Source organism: Anastrepha ludens, chromosome 5, assembly GCF_028408465.1.
Source record: "Anastrepha ludens isolate Willacy chromosome 5, idAnaLude1.1, whole genome shotgun sequence".
Taxonomy (NCBI): Eukaryota; Metazoa; Arthropoda; class Insecta; order Diptera; family Tephritidae; genus Anastrepha; species Anastrepha ludens.
The window spans coordinates 120,586,612-120,596,130 of record NC_071501.1 but is presented as its reverse complement, the minus strand read 5'-3'; the positions used below and the strand labels follow the sequence as shown (position 1 = coordinate 120,596,130).

The window sequence follows — 9,519 nt, the reverse complement described above, 5'->3', positions numbered from 1 at the left end:
TTAATAAACAAGTTGTAATTTAGGCATATGTCGTGAGGCCAATCGATGAATTAATATTATTTTTGTTTTATATTTCGTATCTGGTTTTGACGTCAAAATATATTGGATTTTTGGCTGAATTCAAAAATCTTGATTTCAAATCTTCACATAGGAACTTGGATTTATTTTTGCACACTTTTTCAAGCCAACTTCTTTTTATTGATCCTTTACTTCGAAACAATGGGTTTTTGGCTATGCAGAGTGGATTTTGCTTTCTCATTGTTTAAGTCATGTACTGTGGTTACTTTCCCGCTGTCATGGCTGCAAATTGAGGTTAAACCAAGAAGAATTGCCCAAACGTACAAGATAGAAAATATTTCAAAATTCACTTTCGAAATAGTGATGATATGATGGAAGTCAAATGAATGGCGTTGGATATTTGCCTAGACTACAGTTCTCAGTTCCCTACAGTTGTCGAATAAATCTTTCGTCTTTTGCTAAAGATTTTCGTGGAGAGAAGCACTCTAATGAGTCTTTAAAGAATTTGTGAATGGCTTGCGAACCAATAAAAAATTAAAACCAAATAAAAAGGAAAAAAAGCTAACAACTCGTGAAAAATTCTTGAAATGAAAGACAGAGTTTTATGTGCCATTGATGGAATTGAGCCGTCAATAATTTAGCTGAATTTAATTTTAATTTATTTGATGATTCGCTTCTAACACAGCAACGGTAAGCCTCATAATTATTAGTGCTAGTCGCAATAGGCTACAATTACCTTGATCAAACTAACAAAGATGTTTGAAAAGTGTCTTGAGAAATACACTTGCAAATTTTATTATGCATTATAAACACCCTGGCTAAAATAATAGAAATGCAATGTTTTGAGGAGTTTTCACAAATTTTCTGTATCCATTCGTTCATTTGTTATATGGAGAAATGCGCAACAACGTCAAGGACAAAAATTACCAAAAATCAACGATAATTTTTAGACTCTTCAAGCTTGCATTCTCTCAAGAATTCTTTACTAGAATTTAATGTGCTGTAAAACTACGTACGCGAATATATATATATTTTTTTTTGAATGGAAATACTTTATTTGCAATCTATCTTAGAATACAGATATTGAGCAAAAGGGATCTTATTACCTAATGACAGCTGGTACAAAACTACATAGAAAACTATAGAATTTTTTCTTTTTACAATTCTTATGCATATTTTATGTGATTAGATTTAATTTTTACTCGAAAATTGTATAACTTACTTCATGTATAACTTATATTAGAATTTTAAAATTTAGTGGATCATTTTAACAATTTCATATTTAGCTCTTTTTTTTTTGTTTTTTTTGTTTTCTTCGTTTGTGATAAACCAAGGTGCATTAACAAGTGTTCGTAAGGTCTTTGACTGGTAGCGTTGCAAAATTTCCACATTGGACTTACTAGCAGTTCCCCAAAGCTGTATACCGTAGGCCCATATAGGCTTCAATATAGCTTTATACAATCTAACCTTGTTTTCTAGACTAAGTTGAGATTTGCCACCAAGTAGCCAGTACATTCGTTTGGTTTTATTTTTAAGCTGTTGATGCTTAGCTTTAATATGATTTTTCCATGTGAGGCGTCGATCAAGATGCATTCCCAAGCACTTGACTGTGTCGCTAGTAGGAATTTGATGACCACTTAAATACACTGGAGGACATTGTTCTCTTCTTAGTGTAAATGTAACATGAGACTTTTCATGATTAATATTAATTTTCCATTTATTGAGCCAAGTTTCCAAAGTGTGTAAGTGATTTTGTAGCAGGGAGGAGGCCTCTGCAGGGGACTCACTAGATGCGATGAAGGCTGTATCATCAGCAAAAGTCGCCACTTCTACCTTTTCTGTTGTCGGCATGTCGTAAGTAAATATCGTATACAAGACTGGACATAAAATGCTACCCTGAGACACACCTGCGTTGATACTATATATTTCAGATGACGCATCTTGGTGCTTTACATAAAAGTACCTGTCGCTTAGATAAGACTTAAGCACTAAGTAAAAATGTGCTGGTAAAAGTTTTTTAATTTTAAAGAGTAGTCCCATATGCCAAACTCTGTCGAATGCTTGTTGTACGTCAAGAAAGGTTGCAGAACAGTATTCTTTTCTTTCAATCGCATCTGTAATAACATTCACAATTCTGTAGCATTGTTCTGGTGTGCCATGCCCAACTCTAAACCCAAACTGATGTTCAGGAATGATATTTTGATCCTCAATTACAGGTAACATTATTTTCAAAAATATTCTTTCGAACATCTTCGAGAATGTTACGAGCAAACTAATGGGGATATTTTTTAAATTCTGATATTTATTTCCCTTGTTCACTCCTCTCGGGAGCATGGGGCCTCGATAAGACTCTTCCATCGTACACGGTTCTGTGTTGCTTTTCTCGCACCGTCCCATGAGATTTCGGCATCTGCTAGTTCGCGCAGCATCGACCTTCTCCAAGTGCTTTTTGGTCAACCGCGACCTCTGCTCCAGTGCCATTCTCGTGACGCTATCTGGTGGTTTTCTCAATGTTTGAGATTTGCCTAAGGATGGGCTCCTCGTTCGTTAATCTCCACAGTGCGTCGTTCCTGATGGTGTTTGACCAGAATATTCTGCAGATGATGCGGAGGCATTTGTTGAAGAAGGATTGTAGCCTCTCTGTGATGGTGTTAGAGACCAACCATGGTTCGCTTCGGTACAACAATACGGATTTCACATTTGAGCTGAATATTTGCAATTTAGATCGCTTGGAGATTTGCAAACGCGCCGATACTGTATGCATTCGCCCGAATGCCGCCCTTGTTTTGTTTAGCCTGCAGTAGACAACTTCATCAGCTCCACCATCTGCCGTGATGATGCAACCGAGGTAGCAGAAGCTTTCGACGAATTCCAGCGGCCATCCGTCAAGCAATATCTGCCTAGCGTTACTGTGGTCAACTCTCAAAGCCTAGGTCTTGGCGATGTTGACCTCCAGTCCGACAGTGCATGCCAGTGCGACTAGTTTATCGACTTTCGCTTGCATGTCAGAGAGTTTGTGAGAGAGGAAGCAGATATCATCGGCAACGTCCAGGTCCTCAAGATATATGGTGAAACTCCACACGATGCCTTTTTTGTGCAAGGTTATTTGGTTCATGACGTCATCAAGGTCGGTGGCGAAGAGAAGGGGTGACAGGGAACAACCTTGCTTTCTGATTAAAAAGTTTGAAATTTTGACAAATATTTTTTTTTTAATTTTGAATAAAAGGTTTACCATTTTCATGCATTTTTTTGTAAATTTTGATCAAAAAGTTTGAACATTTTATAGATTTTTGATTAAAAGTTTGAAATTTTGATGAATTTTTTTTGAAAATTCTCATTAAAAAGTTTGAAATTTTAATGCTATTTTTTTAATTCTGATTAAAAAGTTTCAAAATTTTTATAATTTTTTACTTAATTCTGATTAAAAAGCTTCAAATTTTGATAGGTTTTTTAATTCTGATTAAAAAGTGGAAATTTCGAATGTCTTCTTTTAATTCTGATCAAAAATGTTTGCAATTTTGATGATTTTTTTTCGATTCTGTGTAAAAATATTGAAATTGGTATGCATTTTTGTTTTTGAAAACTCTGATTAAAAAGTTTGAAGTTTTTATTTTTTTTTTAATTCTGATTAAAAAGTTTGAAGTTTTGATTTTTTTTATTCTGATGAAAAAGTTTGAAATTTTGAGGGATTTGTGTATTAATTCTGATTAAAAAGTTTGCATTTTTGATGATTTGTTTTCAATTCTGTATAAAGATTTTAAGATTTTTATGCATTTTTTTGGAAACTCTGATTAAAAAGTTTGAGAATTCGAAGATTTTCTTAATTCTGATAATTTTAAAATAAATACGTTTTTTTAGTTTTAAATTAAGTGAATGACTCAAACATCCCCATAAAGCAAATATTGAAGATTTTAGATTGAAGCTTAAAGAAGCGTTAAAACTGTGCAAGCTGTAGAGCAACAAAAAAAAAACGAAAATCGAGCGATTTATAAAAAATGTATGAAAATACATTTTTTTTTAATATGCCACATATCTATGAAAATAACCTTGGCAATATTCACTCAGCTTCCCGTCCAATCAAGTCTTGCTGAACCGTTTGATGTTCAAATTTTCTCGAAGAAGCTATTATGAAAAGGTCAAGTACCTGGCCTTGCGTATATTTATTCATCATAAAAGAATGGGGAAAGAGGGGAAAAATGGCATATCTTAGGAAAAAAACGACACTCACATCACCGCAGTGACAAGCAAATGAGCTGAGAGGCGGTGCCTATCCCTGCCAATATAAATATTGTGCCCTCAAACTTCCCATCTAAACAAATACGGAATATTTTTAAAACCAACTAATGCACAATTAAGAAGAAGGATATACTTTACTTACCCAACTCAGCTACAGATGCGTATAAATATTCTGAATTTGCAACTGGTAAATCATAGAAATGAAACAAAACCAACCAACTGCTTCGAATTTTCTAATGTGGTTTATGTCAACGACTGCCTGTCATTTGCCAATGATACAAAATGCTGAAAAACCCTGCCGCCGTCTACTGCAAATCCTTGCTTCCAGTCACCTACACTCATTCACACACACACACACACCCACAACCGCAAGGAAGCAGCTATGCAGCAGTTGCTGCCGTTCTACGTTGTAGCTGAATGGAAACTAAATTATAGTGCCAACTAGCGATAAGAATTTCCCTCACTTTGCTAGCCATCTTCTAAATATTTTTGTTCTTCTTTTCATGCCCTTTGTTTTAAGTCTTGAATTTTGGTGCGCGTGCAATTCACACACAAATACTTCATCATTCTACATATTTACATATACATACACATATGTATATACATATACATATACTATACGTAGGTATGTTTGTATGCACGTAAATGATTTAAGTCAAGCCTTTTGACTCTCGAGACATTTCATTAGCTGCTGAGCTCTTTGGATTTCTTCTGCCACCAGGATATGCTTGCTTGTGCACTGCTAGGCTGCCAAATGGCATTTGAACGCCTGAATGACATGAAAGGTGCAACTGATGTCAAATGGCAAGCATTTTGATGGACGCAATTGTCTTGGGTAAGGCATGCACAAAATGGGATTTTGTCTTGTTGACTCTATAGCTTTATGGCTAATATTTTGTTTACTCTCTGTTGCTTTTATTTAGTTCACTCAACTGCTGGAATGTATTATGTTGTTGCAAGTTGACGAAAAATATTTACGCAAAATTGCTAGCTGAGTAGGTGTACGATCAATTTCTGAAAGACGGTCAGTCATTAAATACTAAGTGTATGTGTATAAGTATATGCATATGTATATGTATTTGTATATGTGTATGCATGAAATCTATTTTAGTACCTTTCAGTGTATATTAATATGAAATGTGGTATACTTATGCGTCTACGATTTGGTGTTACAGTTCATTAACCTTTCGCCGATACGTTTATAGAATGTCCTTGGAATATTGCAAACAAGCTTATAGCGGGTTCAAAATTTAATTTGGAAACTATTTAAGAAATATTTGAAAGTGAAAAAAAAATCTTAAGGGGAAAAAGGTAAAAACAAACAAACAAATATTGACTTTGGGCATAAATCATAGCGTTTTTATATTTTCTTTTATTTTACAACGATTTGTTTGCTGTTTGTGAGTGGCTAAGAACTAATTCCATAGAACTTTTTTTGCCCTATACAACTATGTTATTTGTGTTTTTGAGTTATTTAATTTTTTATTAGTTTTGAGGCTTAGAAATGGAATACGTAGTAGGCCAGAAATCCACATTTTCCACACCTGCACTTCTTTGCTTTTCAGCCTGGGACATTTGCGACGTGTGTGAAGAAGTTTCCATAGGGAGGTCTACAGCACGGAAATGGTTTGCAGTATTCAAAAATGCCGAATCTGACGTCGATGACACGCCAACTGCAGCGGAAGGCGTTCTGAATTCAATGAAGAACGTGTCAAATCACTTTTGAAGGAAAACGGTTGCCAAACCAGTCGTGAATTGGCGGAAGAAATGGATTGTGATCATAAAACGATTAATGAATGTAATTGTCATTCAATGGAATTTCCCGAAAAATTGGTAGCCTGGGTAGTTCACGAGCTCAACGAAAAACACAAAGAAGGTGCCTTCAAAATGCTTCTCAGCATCTCGCCCGCCATCGAGCAACACGCGGTCGTAAACATCGCGAATCGTGGCTAGAGATGAGAAATGGTGCCTGTACATCAATATGAAGCAAAGAAAGGAGTGAGTGGCTCCAGGAGATACGCCAAAGACGAGAGTGAACCTGGATCTTCATCCAAAGAAGATCGAATGTTATCTGTTTGGTGGGACTGGGAGGGCATGGTGCACTGGGAAGTGCCCGAAAAGAATGCCATGGTCAACAAGACGTTCTATTTACATTGCCCAGCTACACTCGTCAAAGCCGCACTCAATAAGCTTCAATGGGAGGTCCTTCAGCATCCTTCGTATTCTCCGAATCGTGCACTGATCGATTACCATATTTTCCGCTCTCTGCCAAACCATATGATAAGATTAAGGGTGGTTTAATTTCAAGGGCCGATGTTGAATGTAAACCACACCTAAACTTCAAGTTTTTTTATGAATTTCATTTGACATTTTTCAATTTCAGACTAACTTAATTTGAACCATGGAAAGATACACAATCAAGCAATGCGTTAAAGTTATTGTAAAGAGTGACTGTTTGGTGCAGGTTATGGGCCGGCGGCATCATTGGGCCGTATTTTTTCCAAAATGAGGATGGTCAGGCAGTTACTGTGAATAGTGTTTACTATCGTGAGATGATAACGAACTTTTTATGGCCTGAATTGGAAGATATGGATGTGGACGAGACGTGGTTTCAACAGGTCGGTGCCACTTGGCACGCAGCTAACGAAACAATGGCTCTTTTGCGGGAAAAATTTGATGGCCGAAAAATCTCACGTCGCGGCGATGTCAATTGGCCGCCAAGATCAAGAGATTTGACACCGTTGGACTCCTTTCTTTTGGGTTATTTGAAAGAAAAGGTGTACTTCGATAAGCCAGCAACAATTCAAGAGCTAAAGGATGAGACAATTCGGCATATTAACGTCATAGAACCTCAATTTTACCTCACCGTCATCGAAAATTTGGACCATCGGATGGAGATGTGCCGCCGAGGCCGTGGCGGTCATTTGGTCAATATTTTGTTCCATACGTAATTGAGCTATACCAATATTATCATAATAAGGAAAAATGATAACAATTTCTTAAAAAGATTGTATTTTATTCAAAATCAATACTGGCCCTTAAAACTTAACTACCTGGTACCGGTACGGTATGAATTTTTTAGGACAAAATGATTTTAAGAAATGGGTCTGTCAATCGACCCGGTAAAACATGTGATTTCACTCTTTTTGAGTGCTTTTTGTCTAGGAACGCTAACGATTGGACTACACTGTTAAAATACTTGCGAATGATGCCTTGGAAGTCATGAAGCGGCACTCTGTTAAAGAGATAAGGACGTCTATGTCAGAGAAAGTGTTACACAACTCGACCCACTGAATGATTTTCATATGATACAGCTGTGCTATCCGTTCCTTTACACTTTGGATTATTAAAATTTCATCTATTGGGTAACAAAAAGTGAAGCTTTGAGAGAGATTGCATTTTTTTTTGTAAGCAAAAATCATCTCAACTATTTATACTTCTCATCTATTCAAATGCCTGATGCTTTCTCTTGTGGCGCCGTTATTTCAATGCAACACCTAAAAATTGCATGCTGAAGCTTACTTTGATTTAATATCCTTGTGGTGGGGAAATTTTGTGGAAATGCAATCCAACCTTTGTTCCAACCCGAATACTTTCGACATGCGCAGCTTCAGGTGAATTGTGTATTGCAAGTGGGGAAATGGGAATTTAGTAAGCAACTTGTGTGGCGTGAATGTTGCGCAACATGTTGCTAAGCAATTTGTAAACAAACCTTAACAATTGGAGCAGACGACACTTTGAACACAACATAAGGACTTAAAAACACGAGACATTTACTTATATATCTTTATTGCATTAAAGTTAGGCTGGAAATAAGTTAAGTAGGCGAACGTGTATTCTTTAGTGTCGACCATATGTTTATTTACTGGGTACTCGGACTTGTTAGTGTGCTTAGAGGAATTTGTTGGGCAAGTGCCTGTGGTTACTGCGGTTAAATTGCTAAGGTGGCTCGTGAAGGCTGTAGTAATCAACAACGAATGCCAGTCGTACACACACATTACATGTGACTGTATATACTGTGTGTATACATCACGGGGCAATAAGGGGACGTTCATATAACTTATCTTAATGTTGATGACGTTTTATAAAATTACGGCCTGTTTTCTACCAAAAAAAAAGTTTTTTAGTTCATTGAAATGTAGTATAACCAAGCGCAAGTTTGAACCGCTCAAAATTTTATTTGATTTTTGATAGCATTTCTTCATTTAAATGGAGAAAATGCAAAACACCGTCATGGATAAAAAAGTAACCAAAATTTTGAGCCACTCTAAACTTGCACACTTGAGCTATAAAACTGCGTAAACCAATTTTTTTTAGATATGGTTATTAAAATGTTTGAAACTTTGAAGAAATTTTGTCGAATTTTATAATTTTTTACAAATTTGAAATTTTGACATTTGGTATAAAATAAACTATGTACAAGGCGAAGTCCAAAATAAGTAAGACTGAGCTAAAAAAGAAACAACAGGAGCTTTGTTCTGATAACTCCGAGTTTATTTATTCAAAATAGTCCCCTCTGGCCTCGATACACTGTATTGCTCGATCTAAAAGCTTTTCGAAGTGTTCCGGGTAATTGGCCGGAATGTCCTTCAAAATGTCGGTATAGCTCTTTGGATGGCTTCTACGGACGCAAAACGTTTTCCTTCAATGGCCAAATGCAATTTTCCGAATAGGCAGAAACAACAGGGAGCCATATCAGGCGAATACGGTTCAAATGCGATTTCTAGTCAAGAAATCAGTCACAAGAGTGGATCGATGAGATAGTGCATTATAATGCAATAAGCGCCAGCTTCCTCCTTCGCGGTATTCAGGGCGAATTTGACGAATGCGATGCACAAAACGCTTCAAAACGCCAAGATAGATAATTCCTTTGACGGTTTGGCCCGTTGGACAATTCCCTTGGAATCGTAAAAACGAATGGTGGCTCGTCTGGGGCCTTCCATTCGGCACTTTGACGCATAGTTTCAGGTTCATGTTGAAAACACCACGTTTCATCACCAGTTACAATGTTGTAAAGGAAGTTCTCGCCTTTTTAGTGAGGTCTTTGGGATGTTGAATTCTGAGCAATTTTTGGTCTTCAGTTAACTTGTGCGGAATGAAACGTGCACAGACCTTTCGTAAGCCCAAATTATCAGTTAAAATGAAATAAATCGATGTTTTGGAGATATTGAACTCCGATTGCATGAATTTCAAATATGATTTCGATTATTTTTTGATAAGTTTACAAACAATTTCGAGGGAGTTTTCTGTGATTAGTGATTTTGG

At 36.4% G+C, this 9,519-nt stretch overlaps 1 pseudogene; it reads left to right on the top strand.

The window, feature by feature from the left end:
- Window positions 1-432: 432 nt before the first annotated feature.
- On the top strand, window positions 433-544 carry LOC128865495 (U5 spliceosomal RNA; annotated as a pseudogene).
- The last annotated feature ends 8,975 nt before the right edge of the window (window positions 545-9,519 follow it).